General features: G+C 37.7%; 1 protein-coding gene across 4 annotated transcripts in view; it reads left to right on the top strand.

The window, feature by feature from the left end:
• The window catches only part of LOC147374448 (uncharacterized), a 103,140-nt gene that overhangs the window by 32,723 nt on the left and 46,159 nt on the right, over positions 1-24,258 (top strand). For 2 of the 4 annotated variants that reach the window (XR_015162779.1, XM_086397187.1), the window contains exon 2: positions 15,667-15,725. The exons of the other annotated variants lie outside the window; for them this stretch is intronic. The gene's annotated coding sequence lies outside the window, so the exon portion shown is untranslated. The remainder of the gene's footprint in view (positions 1-15,666; positions 15,726-24,258) is intronic. 4 annotated transcript variants of the gene reach the window in all.

Genomic DNA, 24,258 nt, shown 5'->3' with positions numbered 1-24,258 from the left:
AGGGAACAAGATCCCACATGCAGCAACTAAGAGTGCCACAACTAAAGATCCCGCATGCCGCAGTGAAGATCAAAGATCCCATGTGCTGCAGTTAAGACCCTGTGCAGACGAATGAATGAATGAATGAATAAAGAAATAAAATATTTTAAGTAAATAAGTAAGGGCCCCATATGAAACATTTATATATATCCATATTCATCAGGGGTTCAGTTCAGTTCAGTCGCTCAGTCGTGTCCGACTCTTTGCGACCCCATGAATCGCAGCACGCCAGGCCTCCCTGTCCATCACCAACTCCCGGAGTTCACCCAGACTCATGTCCATCAAGTCAGTGATGCCATCCAGCCATCTCATCCTCTGTCATCCCCTTCTCCTCCTGCCCCCAATCCCTCCCAGCAACAGAGTCTTTTCCAATGAGTCAACTCGTCACATGAGGTGACCAAAGTACTGGAGTTTCAGCTTTAGCATCATTCCTTCCAAAGAAATCTCAGGACTGATCTCCTTCAGAATGGACTGCTTGGATCTCCTTGCAGTCCAAGGGACTCTCAAGAGTCTTCTCCAACACCACAGTTTAAAAGCATCAATTCTAAAAAAAAAAACAAAAAAACAAAAAAAAAAAAACTGGAAATAGAACTGCCTTATGATCCAGCAATCCCACTGCTGGGCATACACACTGAGGAAACCAGAAGGGAAAGAGACACGTGTACCCCAGTGTTCATCGCAGCACTGTTTATAATAGCCAGGACATGGAAGCAACCTAGATGTCCATCAGCAGATGAATGGATAAGAAAGCTGTGGTACATATACACAATGGAGTATTATTCAGCCATTAAAAAGAATTCATTTGAATCAGTTCTAATGAGGTGGATGAAACTGGAGCCTATTATACAGAGTGAAGTAAGCCAGAAAGAAAAACACCAATACAGTATACTAATGCATATATATGGAATTTAGAAAGATGGTAACAATAACCCAGTGTACGAGACAGCAAAAGAGACACTGATGTATAGATCAGTCTTATGGACTCTGTGGGAGAGGGAGAGGGTGGGAAGATTTGGGAGAATGACATTGAAACACGTAAAATATCATGTAAGAAACGAGATGCCAGTCCAGGTTCGATGCACGATACTGGATGCTTGGGGCTAGTGCACTGGGACGACCCAGAGGGATGGTATGGGGAGGGAGGAGGGAGGTGGGTCTAGGATGGGGAACACATGTATACCTGTGGTGGATTCATTTTGATATTTGGCAAAACTAATACAATTATATAAAGTTTAAAAATAAAATGAAAAAAAGAACTTCCATTTAGTATATTTAATGCAGTCCATCCTGCAACAGATTCTCTCAAATTGTCTGAAAATATCTTTATTCAACCCTTATTTTTGAAGGATGTTTATTATATGTATAGAGTTACAGGTTTGGTTACTTTTTTCTTTTCAAAGATAGATTCCATTGCCATATGTTCTTTTAACAGATGGCAGTCTTAATTTTTCACCTCTATGTCCATGAACTTTATTAGAGTTTGGACTGGGCAATAGAGAATTGGTTGGTATTAATATTCCTTTTCTCTTCATTTCTTTAATAAAAATTTAATTTCTTCCTTTTGTAAATTATGTATTCTTAAAATTTTTTACTATTGAAGGTGGCCAATGAAATGTTGATATTTCTTATTATGTATTTCCAATAAAAGACCAAGATAAGCTTTCTCAAAAAAATAAAAATAAAAAATAAAAGCATCAATTCTTCGGCACTCAGCCTTCTTCACAGTCCAACTCCCACATCCATACATGACCACAGGAAAAACCATAGCCTTGACTAGATGGACCTTTGTTGGCAAAGTAATATCTCTGCTTTTCAATATGCTATCTAGGTTGGTCATAACTTTCCTTCCAAGGAGTAAGCGTCTTTTAATTTCATGGCTGCAGTCACCATCTGCAGTGATTTTGGAGCCCAAAAAAATAAAGTCTGACACTGTTTCCACTGTTTCCCCATCTATTTCCCATGAAGTGATGGGACCAGATGCCATGATCTTGTTTTCTGAATGTTGAGCTTTAAGCCAACTTTTCCACTCTCCACTTTCACTTTCATCAAGAGGCTTTGTAGTTCCTCTTCACTTTCTGCCATAAGGGTGGTGTCATCTGCATATCTCAGGTTACTGATATTTCTCCCGGCAATCTTGATTCCAGCTTGTGCTTCTTCCAGTCCAGCGTTTCTCATGATATACTCTGCATATAGGTTAAATAAGCAGGGTGACAATGTATAGCCTTGATGTACTTCTTTTCCTATTGGAACCAGTCTGTTGTTCCATGTCCAGTTCTAACTGTTGCTTCCTGACCGCATACAGATTTCTCAAGAGGCAGATCAGGTGGTCTGGTATTCCCAGCTCTTGAAGAATTTTCCGCAGTTTATTGTGATCCACACAGTCAAAGGCTTTGGCGTAGTCAATAAAGCAGAAATAGATGTTTTTCTGGAACTCTCTTGCTTTTCCCATGATCCAGCAGATGTTGGCAATTTGATTTCTGGGTCCTCTGCCTTTTCTAAAACCAGCTTGAATATCAGGAAGTTCATGGTTCACATATTGCTGAAGCCTGGCCTGGAGAATTTTGAGGATTACTTTACTAGCATGTGAGACGAGTGCAATTGAGTGGTAGTTTGAGCATTCTTTGGCATTGCCTTTCTTTGGGATTGGAATGAAAACTGACCATTTCCAGTCCTGTGGCCACTGCTGAGTTTTCCAAATTTGTTGGCATATTGAGTGCAGCACTTTCACAGCATCATCTTTCAGGATTTGGAATAGCTCAACTGGAATTCTATCACCTCCACTAGCTTTGTTCGTAGTGATGCTTAGAAAGCATTTGACTTCACATTCCAGGATGTCTGGCTCTAGGTGAGTGATCACACCATCGTGATTATCTGGGTCATGAAGATCTTTTTTGTACAGTTCTTCTGTGTATTCTTGCCATCTCTTCTTAATATCTTCTGCTTCTGTTAGGTCCATACCATTTCTGTCCTTTATCGAGGCCATCTTTGCATGAAATGTTCCCTCGGAAACAAAAATCTCTAATTTTCTTGAAGAGATCTCTAGTCTTTCTTGGCCTGTAAATTTCTTTCCTTTTAGAGTCCTTATCTGGTTTTAGTATCAGGGTAATCCTGGTGTCATAGAATGAGTTTGGAAGTGTTTCCTTCTCTCTTCTTTTTGGTAAGAGAAAGATTAGTATTAATTTTTCTTTAAATATTTGGTAGAATTCACCAGTGAAACCATCTGGGTGTGGAGTTCTGTTTTGGGAGTGATATTTGACTGTTGATTCAATCTCCTTACTAATAATTGGTCTGCTCAGATTTTCTATTAATTCATCAATCAGTCTTAGTAGGTTGTATGTTTCTAGGAATTTATCCATTTCTTCTAGACACTCCAATTTGTTGGCATATAATTTTTCTAGTAGTCTCCTTTAAGACTTTGTATCTCTTTAGTATCAATTGTAACATCTTCTCTTTCATTTCTGATTTTATTTATTCAAAACCTCTTTCTTCCTTATGAGTCTGGCTAAAGGTCTATTTTGTTTATCTTTTCAAAGACCCAACTCTTAGTTTCCTTGATCTTTTCTCTTGTCTTTTTAGTCTCAGTTTCATTTATTTCTATCTGATCTTTGTTATTTTCTTCCTTATACTAACTTTTGTCTTAGTTTCTCCTTTTTCAAGTTCCTTGAGGTGCAAAGTTAGGTTGTTTTCTTGAGATTGTCCATTTTCTTCATGTAGGTGTTTATCCATATAAATTTCCCTCTTAAACTACTACTGCTGCTTCCATAAGTTTTTGGTATATTATAGTTCCACTTTCACTTGTCTCAAAATATTTTTTTATTTCTTTTTGACCCACTGGTTGTTCGGTACCATTCTATTTCGTCTCCACATATTTGTGAATTTTCCAGTTCTCTTCTTGTAGTTGATTTCTAGTTTCACATCATTACTATTGGGAAAGATGCCTGATACTATTTCAACCTTCTTAAATTCATTAAAATGTGTTTTGTGGCCTAATACATAATCTATCCTAGAGATAGATTCCATGTTCCATGTGTAAATTAGAAGTATGAGTGTTCTATTGCTTTTGGGTGGAATAGTGTTTAAGTGTATGGTAAGTCCACCTGGTCTAAAATGTTATTTGTCTACTGTTCCCTTATTGGTTTTCTGTTTGGATATTATATATCTATCTGTTAATGAAAGTATGGTATTAAAGTCCCCTACTATTAATGTATTGCTGTCCATTTCCCCTTTGGTTCATTAATATTATATATTTAGTTGCTCCTTTTAGGGTACATAAATATTTACAAGTGTTACATCCTCTTGTTGGATTGACCCCTTTGTCATTTTAAATATATAATGGCCTTCATTGTATCTTGTTAGTCTTTGTCTTAAAGTCTATCTTGCCTTTTATAAGTATACTATCTCAGCTTTTGTTTGGTTTCCATTTGGGTGGAGTATCTTTTTTCATCCCTTCACTTTCAGTCTGTGTGTGTCCTTAAAAGTGAAGTGAGTCTCTCATAAGCAGCATATAATTGGATCTTGTGCATTTATCTTTTATAACACCTAACAAGATCCATTTATCATGGAATAACATGTTTAATAATATAAATGCCATTTATCATTAGCATTACTATGAAAAATAAGAAATATCAAAATAATTCCTATATTCATGTGGCTATTGTTATTCATGGAAGTGAATTTTTAAATAGAAAAATTTGATCAGAGAAGTTATTAACTTTAGAAGCAAACAAGTGAAGAGATCACTTCTATTACTGCTTCCACTCCTCTCTCCTTTGCTCAGTCTGCTCAAGCCACATCGGCTTTCTTGCAAGTTTTCTAACATGCTGAGAATTATCCTTAAACATTTTTCTGGCTGGTTCTTCTGACAAAAAACTCTCTTATGAGATATGACTTTGTCACCAAACACAAGTTCATGTGTCCAACTCACAGTGAAATCAAACAATCTGAAAGGTTGGAGTTGGGAGCAGAGAGAAATTTATTACAGAACCATACAAGGAGATGGGTGGCTCCTGCCCCCAAACCCCCAAACTCCTTGAAGTGTTTCAGTAAAGCATTTTAAAAAGCCAGGTGATACATCATAATATAAAAAAAAAAAACAAGGTGAAGGAAAGATGTCATAGGACATGTGATCAGCTCATGCACAAGTCTCTGATTGATGGATGGTGAAGTAACAGGGCAGTGTCTTAGGGGTTAACACTACCAATTCTTGGGTACCAGAAGGCCCAGGGGCTATGTGCTGATGGTCATCACATAGTTCACATCTTCCATCTGAGTGGGGGGTGGGGGGGATATGAGGGGCAGGGTTTTGCACCTATAAAATAACTCGGGGAATGTGCAGTAGATACTGTTATCTAGGTGCTTCAGAGAGGAGCTAAAGCAGAAGGTACAGTTTGGCAAATTCTATCTTCTTATAGATGGCTGACCATTTTAATACAGTAACATCTTCCCTCCTATTCCCTCCCACCACCTCATTCCTCTTACCTTTCCTCTACTGTCTTCATTTTACATACTGACAAAGACCTCCTCTTTGATGAAACTTGAAACAGGCTCTTCCAGGGAATTCCCTGGCAGTCCACTGGTTGAGACTTCATACTTCCACTGAAAGCAGCACAGGTTCAATCCCTAGTCAGGGATCTAAGATCCTATAAGCCATGTGGTGCAGCCAAACACTAAAAGAAAAAAAGGCAGACTCCCATGAACCCTTTTTTGACTAGGCCTTATTTCCTTAAGAGCCCAATTTTATCAAGAATCCTGCTAAGACAGTTTAGCAAGAATATTCCACCATCAATAACTGATCATCCTCAATATCTGATCAAATTCCTCATCTTCTACCATCCCCCAGATTATATCTGACATCCATGGCCTACCTTCAATAAGAATCCTGTCAAGTTGGTTTCACCAGAAATCCCCCTTTATCCCTGATATTTCCTCTTTGTAATTTGCCATCCACTGGCCCTTCTGCCCCACTACTTGGCTATAAATTCCCACTTTCCTTGCAGTACTCAGAATTGTAGCCAGCTTTATAGTGAGGGATTTTCTTTTCTTAAATTACAATCGTGTCTGAATAAAATCTGTTTTTACTGCTTTAACTACTGTCAAGCTCTTGTTTTCTCTGACAGTAGTTCTTATCACATTCTATCAAGCTACATGTTTTATTATTATATGCATTGTTTTTTTGTCTAGCTCTACCTATTAGAAATGTAATCTCCACGAGGCAGGGATCTCTTCCCCCTGCCACTGATATATCACAAGCACCTGTAAAAGTGACTGGCATGTAATAGGCACATAATCATATCTTTTGAATTTATTTGATTTGTTGACTTGAAATGAATCAACTATTTATTGTATACCTATGATGATACTCTGGTGGTTCAGAGGGAAAGAATCCACCTGCAATGCAGGAGATGCGGGTTCAATTCCTGGGCTGGCATTGAGTTAAAGCAGTTGATTGCTTCAAATTTGTGACTTATGCTACGTGTGTCTGTTCTTGGCATTTACTGTCCCTTAAACCAGTGGTTAATATAAATCTCAAGTTACTTTGATATTTTGCTTTGTCCCCATAATCAAGATATATAGATTACACTTCATGTGCTTGCACTTACTTTCCTGATTAGGAAGGGAAGAAACTGCCTTTCTATGTTTGGTCAGCGAGTGGAAAAGAAAAGTTCCAAAGGAGAGGCAGATAGGGATTTGGTAAAACTGAAAGCTGTAGAACAGAAAGAGGAGCCCCTGCCTTGAATGAAGGCAGCACTGGTTTGCTATTAAGAGGACATAACTTTGACACATTATCACAAGACAATGCATATTGAAAGATTTTTAGTCTTGTTTAGAATTTTTTTAAATGAGATTTTAATTGGTAGGAAATGTCCTACATTGTCAAATAGGCTGTTATTTCAATACGAGAAAATTTTACGTATAACCATAGGATAGAGGATGTGAGGCTGTTAAATGGTAAGTCTTTAAAATGCTGCCCCTTTGAGGGATTTTTAATAGTATTCCTCAAAAGAAACAGGACATGCGTGCTCTGCCCAGGGAGAAGTGTACTCACAACTCAGATCTTGAGACCAAGATCCTGCCCAAAAAAAGAAAAGGTTAAGAACTTTTCCTTCGTGTTTCCACCTGCTACATTTTCATAGGACCCTATGATAAAATTAGGAAATGAAAGAAGTGGAAAGAGATGTAAATACAAGTTAAATACACTGTAACTAGGGTTAGGTCAATCCTCTCTAGCAAGAGAACAGATTGAATCTATGTTAAAAGTGAAATTTGACAGTCCTGTTAAGTGCATCATTATCCACAACTAGCAGTAAGGATCATGACAGAGAGATTTGAAAAATTGAAACCTATTTAATTCCTTGTCCCTCTATTAAATAATACTGAGGACAAGTAAATGCAATTTAGATATTAGATCCTGGAAATATTTGCTCCTAAAAGATAACAAAGAATAAATTAAAACGGCATAATTATCAAAACAAAAAGCTTTGTTCAAGGCTCATTTTAAGAGCTGTGTCTTTTTGTATGTATCAATCCAAAATCACTATGCCGTAAACTCAGCCAAGTCCCAACAAATTCTTCACCTTGCAAGAGCCACTTTAAAATCACATAGCCAAAGCCCTAAAACCTTGTAAATTTCTTCCCCTAAACTTTTCACTTTAAGATAGTCCTACTCCAGTCCTCTTGCCTGGAAAATCCCATGGATGGAGGAGCCTGGTGGGCTGCAGTCCATGGGGTCGCTAGGAGTCAGACAGGACTGAGCGACTTCACTTTCACTTTTCACTTTCATGCATTGGAGAAGGAAATGGCAACCCACTCCAGTGTTCTTGCCTGGAGAATCCCAGGGACGGGGGAGCCTGGTGGGCTTCCGTCTATGGGATCACACAGAGTCAGACACGACTGAAGTGACTTAGCAGCAGCAAGATTCTATCAAGCAGGGGTTCTGCAGTAGGACTAACAAACTTGGTTTCATTGTAATCATCAGTAAGTGCCTCTGTTGGTCTTTGGCAGGTCAATGGTCCACTGATAAAAACAGCTCAATACTGAAAGACAGAGGACAAGTCAGTGCTTAATAGCCCAAGACAAATACATCTGTGGTTGAACAAATTTGGGGAGGGTTATAATCTTTGCAACAGGGGAAAATGCACACTAGGGAGAATTGTGGGTATGTTTCATTGAGAATGAGTTTGGAATGCATTATAAAATTGGGGCTTATATTAGGTGATTCAGGACAGCTTGGAGGAAGTGGATCTTTGCTGTGGATTGAATGTTGTCATGAATTGGAGGCAGTTCTACAACTGGCTATTGTATTAGCTAGCTAATGCTGAATAACAAATGGCTACAAACTTAACAGTTGAAAACAACACACATTTGTCTCATTATTCTGGGAGTCAGGACTCTAGCCACAGACTGGATGGATTCTCTGTTTTAGAATTTTTCACAGGACTATAATCCAGGTGTCAGCTGGGGATGTGATCTCATCTCAAGGCCTGATAGGGAGAGGGTCCATTTCCATGCTCCTCCTATGGTTGTTGGTGGGATTCAGCTTTTTGTGGGTTGTCATACACTCACCTACAGCCAGACATCCTGGAATGCAAAGTCAAGGGCCATTGGAAGCATCACTACGAACAAAGCTAGTGGAGGTGATGGAATTCCAGTTGAGCTATTTCAAATCCTCAAACTCGATGCTGTGAAAGTGCTGCACTCAATATGCCAGCAAACCTGGAAAACTCAGCAGTGGCCACAGGACTGGAAAAGGTCAATTTTCATTCCAATCCCAAAGAAAGGCAATGCAAAAGAATGTTCAAACTACCATGCAACTGCACTCATCTCACATGCTAGCAAAGTAATGTTCAAAATTATCCAAGTCAGCCTTCAACAGTATGTGAACCATGAAATTCCAGATGTTCAAGCTGGATTTAGAAAAGGGAGAGGAACCAGAGATCAAATTGCCAACATCCTTTGGATCATATAGAAAGCAAGAGAATTCCATAAAAACATCTACTTCTGCTTTACTGACTATGCCAAAGCCTTTGACTGTGTGGATGACAACAAACTGTGGAAAATTCTTAAAGAGGTGGGAACACCAGACCACCTGACCTGCCTCCTGAGAAATCTGTATGCAGGTCAAAAAGCAACAGTTAGAACTGGACATGGAACAACAGACTGTTTCCAAATCGGGAAAGGAGTATGTCAAGGATGTATATTGTCACCCTGCTTATTTAACTTATATGCAGAGTACATCATGCAAAATGCTGGGCTGGATGAAGCACAAGCTGGAATCAAGATTGCCAGGAGAAATATCAATAACCTCAGATACGCAGATGACACCATCCTTATGGAAGAAAAAGAAGAAGAACTAAAGAGCCTCTTGATGAAGGTGAAAGAGACAAGTTAAAAAGCTGGCTTAAAACTCAACATTCAAAAAAATGAAGATCATGGCATCTGGTTCCATCACTTCATGGCAAATAGATGGGGAAACAATGGAAACAGTGACAGACTTTATTTTTTGGGCTCCAAAATCACTGCAGATGGTGACTGAAGCCTTGAAATTAAAAGATGCTTGCTCCTTGGAAGAAAAGTTATGACCAACCTAGACAGCATATTAAAAAGCAGAGACATTACTTTGCCAACAAAGGTCTGTCTAGTCAAAGCTATGGTTTTTCCAGTGGTCATGTATGGATGTGAGAGTTGGACTAGAAAGAAAGATGAGCACTGAAGAATTGATGCTTTTGAACTGTGGTGTTGGAGAAGATTCTTGAGAGTCCCTTGGACAGCAAGGTGCTCAGGAAGCTGAAACTCCAATTCTTCGGCCACCTGATGTGAAGAACTGACTCATTTGAAAAGACCCTGATGCCAGGAAAGATTGAAGGTGGGAGGAGAAGGGGATGACAGAGGATGAAATGGTTGGATGGCATCACTGACTCAATGAACATGAGTTTGCTCAAGCTCCAGGAGTTGGTGATGGACAGGGAAGCCTGGCATGCTGCAGTCCATGGTGTCGCAGAGTCAGACACAACTGAATGACTGAATTGACTGATACTTGAGAGCCTCAGTTCCTTACTGGTTGTCATCTAGAGGCCACCTTAGTTGCTTGTAATGCAGGCTTCTCCGTATGGCGACTTACTTCATCAAAGTCAGCAGCGATGGGTAGTAAATAGAGTCTGCTGGCAAGATGGGGATTTCTACCATCTTATAAAATGTAATCATGGAAATAAAATCTCATTATCTTTATCATATTACACTGGTTAAATGAAAGTTAAGGATTCTGTCTACATTCAAGAGAAGAAATACATAAGGGTGAGAACTAGAAGATAGGATAACTGGACCATTTTGGAGTGGGTCTGCTATAGGTATTTTAATGATTCTTATCTGGAGTGAAGGAAGAGTAGAATGTGGCTAAAATTCTGATTAGTATAGAAGCAGCACTTATTCATGTTACTCAGAAAAGAAGAATATTTGCTCATTTTTGTCCTTTTGATTATGTTCATGTTTTTAATCTGTGTTTAGACATATGTATGAAATGGTCTTATTTTGTCTTAATCCATTATAGTAACATATGTTAGTGACATCTTTGTCATTGTCTGATTGGTGTCCTATAAAATTGTTTATAATCAGCAGGAGAATACCAAGACATGAGATCAGCAGCTAACAAGACCCGGGTCTAACTGATGGTTCAAGAGCAGCTTCTAGCTGTCAGAGGCCACGTTTCTCTTTCTCATAAGAAATAAGTTAGGACACATAATAGAGAGATAGGAAAGCTTGGGAAACAAATGGGAAGGAAAAATATACACAAATAAGATCATAGATGATTTTCTAAATAAGCAAGACTAATTATTTTTTAATTTTTAATTTTTAGATTTTACTGAAGTGTAGTTGATTTAAACTGTTGTGTTAATTTCTGCTGAACAGCAAAATGATTCAGTTATACATGCATATACTCTTTTTACAAATTCTTTTCCATTATGATGAATCAGAGTATACTGAATATAGTTTCTTGTGCTATATAGTAGGACTTTGTTATTTATCCATCCTATATATATGAGTTTGCGTCTTCTAATCCCAAATTCCTACTCCTTCCCTCCCCTACCTCCTCCACCTCTTGGCAACCACAAATTTGTTCTTTATGTCTGTGTTTCTGTTTCTGTTTTGTAAATATGTTCATTTATGGCAAGACCAAATATTAAAGTCACATCTTTAATCAAAATGGATTTGAAAATGATCTCTAAGGACTCTTATATAAAATATATAGATGATTATGCATAATTTTACTTAAGCTACCATTATAAATGAATATAGTTTTATCCAATCATGTGACTATATAACTTTTAACATTTGTTTTTTTGGCTTGGTTTTCTAAAGTCCTAGGCTAAAAGATAATGAGAGATATTTGAAACAAAAGAACTTTATTATTAATTATCAGGTTTCTTTGGCCAAAAATTGGCATAGCAAGAATTTCAACAAAGTTTTTTTTTTCTTATGTTAGAAAAAAGACTTAAAAAAACATGAATTTGAAAATAACAGAAATTATAGTGATTTAAATATAATCAAAAATTTAATGATGTCAATGGTTATTCCAGGGTTTATGATTGAAGAGGAAAGTGTAATATGGGGTTAAGCATTCTCCTCTCTTACACTAGAGTCAGATGATGAATTTTTGTTGGGCTGTTACTAAGCACACTTGTATATATGATAAAATGCCCCTGTGGAATCTACAAGCAAGCCATCAAACTGTAATAGCTGTTCCCGTGGGGAAACCATGACAAGAGAAGTTAATCATAAGTAGTACCAGCACTATTACCTTATGAAAATGGCAAGGTAATTTGTGGTCATGAGGTCCAAAATTATTCCCCAGTCGATTACCTTTCCCAAGATACTAGGAGCATTCCTCCTGATATGAAGGCTTTGTTCTTTGTTTTCTATTTGCTCCAGACTTTCTAAGTCGGATTAATCTTTCTATTAAAAAAAAAAAAAGTCTGCTTCCCACCCCTGCACATGCTCGTTACTCAGAATAGTTTCTTTTTTACCTTTTTTTTTTTTTGGTCTCATATGCAACACATATCAGCCATTCTAGAATCAAAGGCAGAATATCAATGAATATGTTTCTATTCCTGAAGGATCCTTTACTGCCTTGTTACTTGTTTTTCAGATCTCAAGAAAATTGTTCTTAGCATTTCAGCATCTTCCTTAAAAATACCTTTCCTCTTGTCCTGCCGTCCCTTGTTGGTACTGTTTTACTGTGGTTTGATAGTAGCTTACTCCTGCCTGCACTAAGTACTGGTCGTATTTTAATCTGAGTTACTGATCTCTCATTCCTCTCACTAAGAAAACTATCCAAAACTTATACATAAAGTAAAGAAATTGCTGTGTTTTCTTTCGGTGTTTTTGCTGAGCATTATCAGGCCAAGCCAAGGATTGTCTGATTTCTTAGAGTATGTGCCTTTGTTGAACTTGCTATTTTACTATTGGTTTAGATAATTTACAACTCTGTAAGGATAGTCATAACTGGTAGACTTACATGATGCTTGTCCTATATCAATGCAATTTTATTGCCCAATAGGACATTAACCAGGCTTCTACTCAAATAAGTAATCTTATTTAAGCATTAATTTCTTTGGCTACTCTGAATACTTCCTTCTTTCTAATTCTTTTTGAACCATCCTTACCATCTTGCAAGTTCTATCATTCACTAGTGAATTAAATATTTGACATGTGCTCACTTTATGTCCATAGAAAGTTATATATTTAACTTCTTGAAAATGCTACTTTGACACCACTATTCTGTTAGAGTCTGTACTTTTCTTTGTTCACAGCGTTTTGAATATAGCAGATGTTCAGGAAATAGTTATCGAGTATTTGAGGGGAGTATTACAGGAAAAGCAACTGGATTTAGAATAAACACTTGGTTACATTCAAATGGCTTCTGATATAATAGTGAAACCGGATTGAAAACCCTCAATTTCTAGTTCAAGGACATTTTTATTGGCACAGGACAGCCTGAATACCATATATAGGACTAGATATTCAAATACTATGGTTATCACATGCCTGGGACAAAATATTCTGTTACCTGAAATAAAACTGAAAAATGGTATAACTGCTTTAAACATTATTATGATATTCAATCACCTTTATGGATGTCAAAATTATGTATAACTGTAATATAAAGTAGGCAGTTAACATAACAATATCACCCATTGCATATGCAGTGAACAGTTTTACTACTGTAATACCCAGATATTAAAATTTCAATAAGAAAAGGTAATAAATATGAGTTATTTTTAGAAAAAGGAGAATAGGTCAAAAGAGTGCCATATTTTTTCAGTTTTTATGAATCATAATATTTATATTACAGGTTCAAAAATGTGCATTTGTAGAACAAGAGAGAAAATCACACAATCTGGCATAAACTTACACTTATCTTTCAGAGGATAAATTCTAAAAATCTGGCCAAAATAATACCTTTGTTTTGACTTTATAAAAAGAGAGGAGAGGACTTCCCTGGTGGTCCAGTGGCTAAGGATCCACACTTCCCATACAGGGAGCCTGGGTTCGATCCCTGGTCAGGGAACTAGATTCCACATGCGGCAATGAAGACCCAATGCAGCCAAATCAATAAATAAATATTAAAAATAATTTTTTTAAAAAAGAGCAAGAAGGAGAAAGAAAGGAACCTAAGTGGTCATGAAAGAGTCTTGGAAAAGTGACTTTTGAAGAATGATCTTGAGTTTCTTAAAATACATAAACAGACATGCCATCACAATCACTCACAAAAAATATATGTTGTTGACATGTTTAGTGATGACAAAATAAGATACTAAGGAGATTCCTGTGGGTGGAGGAGCCTGGTGGGCTGCCATCTATGGGGCTGCACAGAGTTAGACACAACTGAAGCGACTTAGCATACATGCGTGCAAGGAACAATATTTCCCTAATATGTAAATTTTGAATACATTATGTAAGTGTTATACCAGAAATATTTATGAAAATCTTCTCATACAGAAATTTTAAATGGTGCTGTTTATTTTATGGCTTTTTTTCCCTCTAGATATCCTCATTTGAGAAAATAATTATAATAAAATTAATATGTTTGAATTACTGATTTTCATAGGCAGGATTTAATTTGATAGGTCATATCCTCCTGATTCAATTCAAATACTTGATTATTTCCTGTATGTAGATTTTCTACCCTGCCCTGAGAAGAGAACTGTGACATTAAAGATAGCATTGCCTCTGCCCTCAAGAAGCTTTTATTTTCATAAGGAAAAAATGCATAAATAAATAGCAATTATCATGAGAAGAAAAATGATACAGAAGTCCCCAAACGGAAGACAGTATTTTGCCATGGAGGCAATTATTGTGAAAAGATATTTGAACAGATTTTGAAACAATGGTTATCAATTCTACATTCATTCAACAAACTTTTAGTGATCTTCTACTCCCTTTATGTAAAATGTATGTGATAAAAAAAAAAAAAATGTGTGGGATACAGAGGTGAAGGACCTTGATCTTGACTTCAGAAGGTATACCATCTAAGAGCAGAGATGAGAAATAGCAAACCATCTACACTCTTTCACTTTAATCCTGCTTCTCTCATAATTTCCCATGACCTCAGTCACATGAATGACAAAGCCAGCACTCTATTCTCCTCCTTCCTTGACATGTTTGCCCTCTCCCCAGAAACACACCCCTCTGTCTCACCTGTGTCATCCATTCCCAGGGGCATACCTTGTTTCCTGAAGATACTGGTCGGAAGGAAAGAGTTGAGCCACTAGCCTATGGCCAGTTTCTCTTTCTTTACTGGGCGTATGTGGGAGATGTTACCAGAAAAGAAAGATTTCAGATGGTTTTGTCTAAAGTCAATTAAATATGCTAATACTTGACTAATGATCAAATCACTGTTGTATTCTAGATGTAAAATCCTTATCTAATGAAGACTTTTGGCAGAATAAGCTTCAGTCTATGACTTTATAAGGCACAGCTTCCTAGAGAATGTTATATAAACTATGTAACCATGCAGTTACACAAATGGGTGTATTTCATAGCCTAAAATGCTTCCTGTTGTGTGAGGTCACCAGCACAACTTGCTCAGACTGTTCCCCTGTTACTCTGGGCTGAAAGGCAGATCTGACATGAAGGAAGAAGCTGAGGACCTATACTCTGGATACCAGAACAATTTCTGCTTTCCCCATTCTTCTTCATTATTTATATGAAGCTTAATAGTAAGATACTTAATTTTAGTGAATCTTATTTGGCAAACCAATTCCTTTCTGTTAGTTCAACCAGCAACTACTTCCTCTCATAATTTCATGTTTTGTTTTCTGTCCAGTACCTCCCATCCTCCCAGTTAAGCTCTGGAAGTAGTTGAGTTTGTATTACTACAGTATTGTATGAAATCGCAATACACTGTATTATATCACTAACAAAAAGTTTTTTAGTCTCTCTCTAGGTATGTATCTAGTTGTGCTTTAAATAGCATCTACATGTTAATGAATTGCACATTTAAATTTTTAACCCAGATTCTTGCCCTCTACTCCGTATGTCTTACTTAACATCTCTATTTGAATCCTTGGTGGACATCTCAGACTTAGTTGATGCTAAATAACCTCTTAAATTTTCCCATCTCTCCTCCTCCAGTGACCTTCTATCTTAAGGAATGGAGCCATCAATCATCGAGTGGTGCAAGCCACAAATATGTAAGCCATCCTTGTTGTCTCTCTTTTTCTCAGCCTCCCTCCCCGACAGCTAATTTATCAGCAGTCCATGCTGCTCGACAGCCAAAATGTACCTGGAGGCACTTCCCTGGTGGCCCAGTGGCTAAAACCCGTGCTTGTATTCAGGAGGCTGCACTTCAGTCTCGGGTGGGGGAACTAGATCTCACATGTGCAGCTAAGACCCGACACAGCCAAATACGTTAATTAATTAAAAGTCAATAAATAAAGCATCGAAAAAACAAAAACAAAACAAAATGTACCTGGAATCCATCTGGTTATTCCGTCTTTACGGACAGGGTTCTAATTCAAACAACCATCATATTTAACCAGGACAATTTAATTCCAGGCTGATCTCCTGCTTCCCCTCTTACCTCCTTACATTTCATTCTTCACATGGCACTCAGGGTAAACTCAAATTCTGATCACAACACCTCTCCTACTTAGAAACCCTCGGTGGCTCCCAAATAGTCTAGAATATTAATACAACCCAACTTCCTTATTATACCTTTACCACAATATGTGTGACTGGGCTTCTGCCATTGCCTCAGATCCCATCTTGTAAAACAATCCCTCATTCACAACACTTGAGTCAAACTGGCTTTGGGGGGCTCTCCTGCTGGCTCAGCAGTAAAGAATTCGCCTGCAGTGTAGGAGATGCAGGTTCGATCCCTGGGTCAGGAAGATCCATTGGAGGAGAAAATGACAACCCACTCCAGTATTCTTGCCTGGGAAATCCCATGGACAAAGGAGCCTTGAGGGCTACAGTCCATGGGGTCACAAAGAGTCAGACATGACTGAGCAGCTAAACGAACTGGCTTTTGGTTACTCAAGCTAGCTAAATACATTTTGGTCTTCATGCAAGCTCTTTATGTAGTCTACTTTTTAATTTTTCAGCTTCTAGACAAATGGCATCTCCTTAGAAAAGCTTTCAGTTTTTGCCCGTCTTCAGCATTTCTTCCATCATTTCTATATGTTACAGAAGAATCACTCACATCATCTATTTAAATCCTCTTTACCTAGCTATTATCTCTCTACTCCCTACTAGATATAAACTCCTAAAGATGAACTATTTTGACTGTTTCATCACTGTCTCTAGGGCCAGGCACATTTTAAACATCTAATAAAGATTAGCTATTATATTTGCTATTTTAAAACAAACATTTATTAACTGCCTAAAATATTCTGGGTGCTTCAGATATATTATCTCAGATGTCTTTACAACAAATCTATGAGATATAAGCTTTTTGAGATATACATATTCATATATCCATATCTCTTTATATCTAAATACGTATCTATATATAGATATAGACATAATTTTTTTTAGTGGGGAACTGAATTATTCCCAAGGTTTTATTCACTAATAAGTAATGATATAGGGGAACTGGTGTTCAGTCCTCAAGAGTCCTTGGCCAAGTCTACTTTCAGTTGTTGCCTGTAAAATTCTTTATTCCATAATAGTTATTCTTATGTCAATTTATGGTAAGAAATTAAAGTAAAACAATACTGGGCTAAATAGACTTCGGTAAGCAACAAATTATTAATAACAGATAATTATATTCTGAGATATAAAATACTATTAAAAATTCTAATCCTTCAAATTATTCATAGTATTTACACTAGAAGTATAAGTTGGAATCAAGGGAAATAAAAAATACTCAGAAACTCTGTGATGCGTGAATATTCTTTTATTAGATTTCAACTCAAGTGTTTTTACAGAGACTTGAAACTTTTACTCAAATTGGAAACATATTCAGGAAGTATTTTTTGAGAGGGAAGATTTGCCTCATGAAAGATTTATAAAATTATCATATAAATTAATGTCCTATTTGGGGAATTATTACATTTAGAACATTAGGGAATTATTACTTTTCTGAGGGAGAATTTGGGACAATTTATATCTGAATTATAACAATGATACTTAGCTCTGAAATGCTCTTGAATAGTCTCATAGTATTTTCATCTTCTTGTCAATGTCTTGAATAATATTCTATGATAGCATTCACTCAAAAATTGTGAGAAAAACAAAACACCCCAGCACCAATAAAAGTATGATCTAGTTGATGAATATGAATTGAACCCAAACTCATTTTCCAAAGTTCACGCTGGATATTTATTTCATAAACAAAAGGTCGAAAGAAAATTATGTTTAGAATACAAGTAAGAAAAATCACAAAAGGAGGTGGCAAAATTTGAATGCCCGTTAATTCAGCTACAGCATCAAAGAATATTTAAGTTCCATTGAAATAGATACAGGACATTTTAAGGGTCAAAGAACAAATATATATATGACATGACTTTTAAGAACCGTTATCCTTAAGCTTACTTTGATAGTTTAAAGTTCATTTTGTGTAGCTTCAAAAATAGCAATCTTTAGAAAAGTGATTCATTCAGTTTTTATCTCCATTACATTCCTATTCCAATTTTGCTTTATAGCATTCTCACTTACTGTCTGAGCCACCAATGTTGGGCAATTCTCTAAACTCCTACTTTATTATAAATGCCTTCTAATTCTATGTGACAGACACTGTCTTTCAACTTTACTGTCCATGGCATTCATCTTAACGTGCGGAAAATGAGCAACAACCGCCCTGGGACTTCTTCACATTTTCTTTTTACTAACTATGATCTAATCTCTCAGCCTCAGTGACACAAGTATAAAACTGGGTTAATCCCAGTCAAGAAGATTTGGACTAATAGCTAAATTGAGGTAATGTTTGTATACACGCTTTGTAAAATATAACATGTTTTGTGAATATAAGGTATTATTTCTGACCTGATTTCACTGAACTCACTATCAGTTCAGTTCAGTTCAGTTGCTCTATTGTGTCCGACTCTTTGTGACCCCATGCAGTACACCAGGCTTCCCTGTCCATCAGCAACTTCCGGAGCTTGGTTGAAGTCATGTCCATCAAGTTGGTGATGCCATTCAATCATCTCATCCTCTGTCATCCCCTTCTCCTCCTGCCTTCAGCCTTTCCCAACATCATGGTCTTTTCCAGTGAGTCAGTTCTTTGCATCAGGTGGCCAAAGTATTGGAGTTTCACCTTTAGTATCATTTGCTGATCAACATGAATTAGAAACAAGAGATTAGATAGTTATTCTAGACTTATTTTTGCTTCTGTTTCTCAGATAATTATGCCTTATTTTCCCTTTAAAAGGAAATGATGACTCAAGATACTTTGGTTGGATACAATATCTATTAACATAGCAAAAGTGATACCCTAATTTAAATCCAATACTCACCAAGCAGAAATCTATATGAAAATACCTTTATTCCCCATTCAAAAATTGTGAAGCTTCCTTTAACAGTTATATTTCTTGTAAATGATACATCAAATACAGTGCACACATAGACACATACATACAGACACACACTTCTGTGAGAATTTGTTTACAATGTGTCAACCTCCAAATTTAATTACTTGCCAAAACTTAATTTTAAAAGTCTTTAAAAACTGAGGACAAGTCTTGGATATAGTGACAAATAAGGCTTCCTAAAAGCCAAACTAAACTGTATAATATAGGGATTATGTAGAGAGAATATTATTGCATAGATACAAATAATAATATAGAGCACAGCAGTCATTCTTATTCCAATTTTAGATAAAGATCTTTTTAAATCTTTATGCTCCAAACTTTGTCTTGAAGGGTCTTTATATGACTAAATGACATATAGTAATTTAATTCAAGTAATACTTATTACATGTCTAAATGGTCTGACACTGATCTAAATGCTAGAAATGCAACAATGAATAAAACACTGAAATAATAACTCCATTCATCCCTGAAACTGGTATTAACTATTGATGAGCTACTCTGTGCAGCGTAACAAACATATTGTTGTACAACCCATAGGAAGACACCAGGGAGTTATGAACAACTCTAAATGTGCATATGAGCTGAATGTTCAGCAAAAATCTAAATATCACAATAATAAAAAAATAACTTGGGGAAAACTTGGTTACTGATCTTTTAAACAATATTTTACCTTGAAAGTGTTTGTTGCATCCACTGCAACCACATGGACTGGAGCCTGCCAGGCTCCTCAGTCCATGGGCTCCTCCAGGCAAGACTACTGGAATGGGTTGCCATTCCCTTCTCCAGGGGATCTTCCTGACCCAGGGATTGAACCCAGGTCTCCTGCATTGCAGGCAGCTTCTTTACTGTCACCAGGGAAGCCCCGTTTTACGTTGAGGGTTGTTGGATTTGTAACAATTCAGTCTAGTCCCCGACTGGAACTATATCATATATCAAAAGGTTCTCTTCCTTGGCAACTTAAGGCTAATTACAGTAACATTGCATTTGCTTTACATCCTCCATTAGGATGTAAAAACTGCCACCATTGCTTTCACTGGACATATTTATATACCATTTTTTCAGTGATTAATTACCCTTTATCTCTTTTTTTATTCTGCTAAGAACTGTTTGCCCAGCTGTTCAAATACAAGCTGTAACTAGAATATAAACTCATTAAAAAAACTTATTTTTTCAAACTAGTGATAATATCAATAGATTAATTCATATATTCTAATGTGTTTGACTATTAAAGAAAGTAAGTAAAATGATGCCCAGGAAATGGCCTTTGAGCCTTTTTTATAGTCTTTAAGGGTTTCCCAAGTGGCACAGTGGTAAAGTAGTTGCCTGCCGAGGCAGGAGTCATAAGAGAGACGAGTTTGATCCCTGGGTGGGAAAGAGCCCCTGGAGGAAGGCATGGCAACTCACTCCTGGATTCTTGCTTGGAGAATCCCATGAATAGAGTAGCCTGGCGGGCTACAGTCCATAGGGTTGCAAAGAGTTGGACATAACTGAAGCAACTTAGCATGCACACACATAGCCTTTGAGCTTCTCCACAACTTTACATTAAAGATGAATCTGAAAAGAAATGTGATAAAACTTTCTGACTTTCTTCAGGCATGGCAAAGACAGTGTTATAGAGCAGATCTATGTCCATATAGACAGGATTCTGAAATTAGTGAGAGTAGCAGAGAATATAGCTTGCATTCCTGTGTATGTATTTATTTACACATGTAAACTAGAGATCTTGTGTTCAACCAGTCTGTGAAATCACAAATGAATTAAATGTTTTTCTGGAAACAGAGCTCCAGAAATTCTGATTGTGAGTAGCATGATATTTTACCAGGTTCCCCTCCCTAAGGATTTGTGGAAGTTGCTGAAAAAATTGAACGTATTCCAAAATGCATCGTGAATGGCATTTACCAGTTCAACCAGCTTCCTGCCTCCTGTCATTTGCTCCACGCCACTGCAAGAATATCTCAAATCTTCAGTAATCCAGGGATCTGCTTTACTCAAGTGATAGTTGTAATCTAATACATCACTTTCCCATGATTTCCCATTACTGCTTACAATCCTGTTATGCACTTTCTAATCTTCTACTTTCTGACTTATACTTCATTGATGGGAATTTTCTCACCACTCCCAGGAATCTATAAGCATGCCCTCAACTACGACCATGAAGTTCTTTCCTGTGACAGCAGAGTACATGTCCTTTCATTCAAAGACGGGTTGCTCTGTATACGTTCAAGATCTCATTTCTTTCCCCATAAATAACTTTGCTTTCTCTTAAACTAACAGATGCTCCTTTGAAAGTCATCTGTCATTTCTAGTCTAGCAGTTTAAGGATTTTCTATTTTTTTTCCAATTTTTTCTTGATGTGTCTAGCTATAGAATTCCTTTCATTACCTGGATTTGGATTTTTTTTTTTTTTTTTTTTTTTGCTACTTGATATTGTGAGTTCGTCTATCATCAGTACTGGAAATCTCTCAGCTGTTTAATTTAAATATTGACTAATTCTATTCTTTATTTTTGCCTTCTGAGATTCTAATTAAACTCATATTTTCTCTTTATATCCTCTCTATCACTTCCCTGCTTTTTTGTATTTTCATTCTTGTGTCTGTGAAATGAAAGTCACTCAGTCATGTCCAACTCTTTGTGATCCAATGGACTAAACAGTCCATGAAATTCTCCAGGCCAGAATAATTGGAGTGGGTAGCCCTTCCCTTCTCCAGGGGATCTTTCCAACCCAGAAGTCAAACCTAGGTCTCCCTCATTGCAGGCGGATTCTTTACCAGCTGAGCCACAAGGGTCTGTACTAAACTCTGAATATTTAACTCTGATATAAATTTTATTTCACGGATTTTCTCTTTAGCTATGTCTGATTGGCTATTTAAAAAAAGTATTATTTTGCTTATTCATTTGTTTATTTAACTGAAGTATAGTTGGTTTACAATATTGTATTATTTTCAGGTGCATAACATAAAGACTCGATATTTTAGGGTTCAGTTCATTTCAGTTGCTCAGTCATGTCCAACTCTTTGGGACCCCCATGGACCTCAGCACACCAGGCCTCCTGGTCCATCAACACCTCCTGGAGCTTACTCAAATTCATGTTCATCAAGTCAGTGATGCCATCCAGCCATCTCATCCTCTGTCGTCCCCTTCTCCTCCTGCCTTCAATCTTTCCCAGCATCAGGGTCTTTTCAAATGAGTCAGTTCTTCGCATCAGGTGGCCAAAATATTGGAGTTTCACCTTCAGCATCAGTCCTTCCAATGAATAGTCAGGACTGATTTCCCTTAGGATGGACTGCTTGGATCTCCTTGCAGTCCAAGGGACTCTCAAGAGTCTTCTTTGAACACTACAGTTCAAAAGTATCAATTCTTCAGCACTCAGCTTTCTTTATAGTCCAACTCTCACATCCATACATGACCACTGGACAAACCATAGTTTTGACCAGACAGACCTTTGTTGGTAAAGTAATGTCTCTGCTTTTTAATATGCTGTCTAGGTTGGTCATGGAGAAGGAAATGGCAACCCACTCCAGTGTTCTTGCCTAGAGAATCCCAGGGGCGGTGGAGCCTGGTGGGCTGCCGTCTGTGGGGTCGCACAGAGTCAGACACGACTGAAGCGACTTAGCAGCAGTAGCAGCAGGTTGATCATAGCTTTTCTTCCAAGGAACAAGCTTCTTTTAATTTCATGGCTTCAGTCACTATCTGCAGTGATTTTGGAGCCCCCCCAAAAAATAAAGTCTGTCACTGTTTCCATTGTTTCCCCATATATTTGCCATGAAGTGACAGGACCAGATGCCATGATCTTAGTTTTCTGAATGTTGAAGTTTAAGCCAAGTTTTTCACTCTCCTCTATCACTTTCATCAAGAGGCTCTTTAGTTCTTCTTCGCTTTCGGCCATAAGGGTGGTTTCATCTGTGTATTCCCACTGGTAACCACTGCTGCTACTGCTACTGCTAAGTCACTTCAGTCGTGTCTGACTCTGCGCGACCCCATAGACGGCAGCTCACCAGGCTCCCCCATCCCTGGGACTCTCCAGGCAAGAACACTGGAGTGGGTTGCCATTTCCTTCTCCAATGCATGAAAGTGGAAAGTGAAAGTGAAGTCGCTCAGTCATGTCCGACTCTTAGCGACCCCATGGACTGCAGCCCACCGGGCTCCTCCGTCCATGGGAGTTTCCAGGCAAGGGGACTGGAGTGGGTCACCAGTGCCTTCCCTGCTGGTAACCACTAGTTTCTTTTTTATAGCTGTGAGTCTGTTTGTTTTGTTAAGTACATTCATTTCTTTTATTTTTAGATTCCATATATCAATGATAACAGAGAGTGTTGTCTCTCTGACTGACTTCTTTTACTCAGCATAATATCTTCTAGAATCACCCACTTTGCTGAAGGTGGCACAATTTCATCTGTTTTATGCCTAAGTAATATTCCATTGCATATATGTGCCACATCATCTATACCCATTCATCTGTTGGCAGATATTGTTGTTTCCATTACTTGGATTTTGTTGGTACTGCTGCAATCAAAGTTGAGGTTCATGTGTGTTTTCCAGTTATAGTTTTCTCCACGTATATGCCCAGGACTGGGATTGCCAGGTCATATGGAACCTCTTCCTTTAGGTTTTTAAAGAACCTCTATGCTGTTCTCCACAGTGACTGTTACCGATTTACAATCCCACCGGTCATGTGGAGGTTTCCCTTTCTCCCACACCCTTTCCATCATTCATTGTGTGTGGACTTTTGATGGTCATTCTGATGAATAAGAGGTGGTACCTTATCGTAGTGTTGATTTTCATTTCTCTAATAATGAGTAAACATGTATGGATGTGAGAGTTGGATCATAAAGAAGGCTGAGCACCGAGGAATTTGTGCTTTTGAATTATGGTGCTGGAAAAGATTTTTGAGAGTCCCTTGGACTGCAAGAAGATCAAACCAGTCAATCCAAAAAGAAATCAACCCTGAATATTCATTGGAAGGACTCACGCTGAAGCTCCAATAGTTTGGCCACCTGATGCAAAGAGCTGACTCACTTGAAAAGACCCTGATGCAGGGAAAGATTGAGGGCAGGAGGAGAAGGGGACGACAGAGGATGCTATGGTGGATGGCATCACCGACTCAATGGACATGAGTTCGAGCAAATTCTGGGAGATGGTGAAGGACAGGGAAGCCTGGCATGCTGCAGTTCATAGGGTCACAAAGAGTTGGACACAA

The sequence above is a fragment of the Bos grunniens genome, chromosome 4 (genome assembly GCF_055505025.1).
Source record: "Bos grunniens cultivar Pamir isolate PY7600 chromosome 4, Bosgru_T2T1.0, whole genome shotgun sequence".
Classification (NCBI taxonomy): domain Eukaryota; kingdom Metazoa; phylum Chordata; class Mammalia; order Artiodactyla; family Bovidae; genus Bos; species Bos grunniens.
Note: the sequence above shows the minus strand (reverse complement) of the source record. Positions and strands in the feature narration are given on the sequence as shown.